This window comes from Fragaria vesca, linkage group LG5, assembly GCF_000184155.1.
Source record: "Fragaria vesca subsp. vesca linkage group LG5, FraVesHawaii_1.0, whole genome shotgun sequence".
NCBI lineage: Eukaryota > Viridiplantae > Streptophyta > Magnoliopsida > Rosales > Rosaceae > Fragaria > Fragaria vesca.
The window spans coordinates 24838582-24839810 of NC_020495.1; the positions used below are offsets into that span (position 1 = coordinate 24838582).

Below are 1229 nucleotides of genomic sequence, written 5' to 3' on the forward strand. Positions count from 1 at the left end.
TATCACAATGGTGTCATCATCGAATATAGCAGTCAAGGCAGATTGGAGATCCAACGAAGGTATGTTCCTAGTTCATCTAGGATAACTTAAGTATACAGAATGTATTAAGTGTTCTTGAATATATGCATGTGTGTTTGTCTATTTATGAAATAAGATCCAAACTTAAGTTTAGATGGCTTTAATAGGATTCTGAAAACCATCTAATAATGGTATCAGAGCTACATGTTTTTTCAAAATATACAAATCACATGTTTCAGTATGGAGCAAGAACAAGAGTTTTTTCAAAAACTATTTTCTGGAAAACCAAAACTAAATCAACAGGCCTAAAAGCATGCTCAATCCATTTAGATAAGGCCCTAATCCATATGTTTCAAACCCAAGGCCCATAAAGAAACCCCAAGATAAAGAATGAATTAAAATTACAAGTTGTTGCTTTAGTTTTTCTTCTGTTCGTGGCTTTGGGGATGAGAAAGGGAAAGAGAGTTTTAGGGATTTGGTTTCTCCCTGCTTCAGACAAAACGATTTTCAGAAAAGGGCTGGGTTTCTTCCGCTTTAAGTTTTAAAAGCATGTCTTGTTAAATTGGTGCTGTGTTGATGCAGAGGCTAAGGTAAGTTCTCTGAAACTGATTCTTGTTGATTACAAATTCTGCATTTGTGGATGTTCATATGGAGAAGTGCGAGCATAAATAGATATAATTCGATGCATGAATTGTTTGTGGTTGACGTGTGTTAGTGAAGGAGGATGGATAGAGCTTATTTCTGCTATGATGTTATGTCTGATGATATGTTATTGATGATTGAATGATCTCCAATTTTATTTCGAAATCTATAACATGATCATAATATCTAAAAAGGTGTTTTGAATTAAGCTTCTGGTCATGGTTATGTCTTACACAAAGTATGCTAAGCTATTAAGTAACAGATTAAGAAATCATTAAGAACAACACTAAAATTGTGCAGCATTGTAAAGCTTGGCTTATTTTGGCTCCTAAAGGAGTTTCTGAGTTTTTGTTTTGTAATGTATGCAGTGATACATGTATGTGCAGGAACTTATCAAGATTTTTTGAAACTTTTCTTAGTCTAAAGACTTAGACTGTGTTCATTAAATAACAAATTCTTGTTATATATGGTGTATCAATTAAGAAACTATAGATTTTATAGAAATTATATGTCACAAAGGCATTGGTTTTTTGAAGTATATGGGATGTATAATATATATATATATATAT

The 1229-nt window shown here is 32.3% G+C and overlaps 1 protein-coding gene across 1 annotated transcript in view; it reads left to right on the top strand.

Moving 5' to 3' along the window:
- Positions 1 to 431: 431 nt before the first annotated feature.
- Positions 432 to 1229, top strand: part of LOC101300151 — a 2219-nt gene continuing 1421 nt past the window's right edge. The window contains exon 1 of the mRNA XM_004300407.1: positions 432 to 608. The gene's annotated coding sequence lies outside the window, so the exon portion shown is untranslated. The remainder of the gene's footprint in view (positions 609 to 1229) is intronic.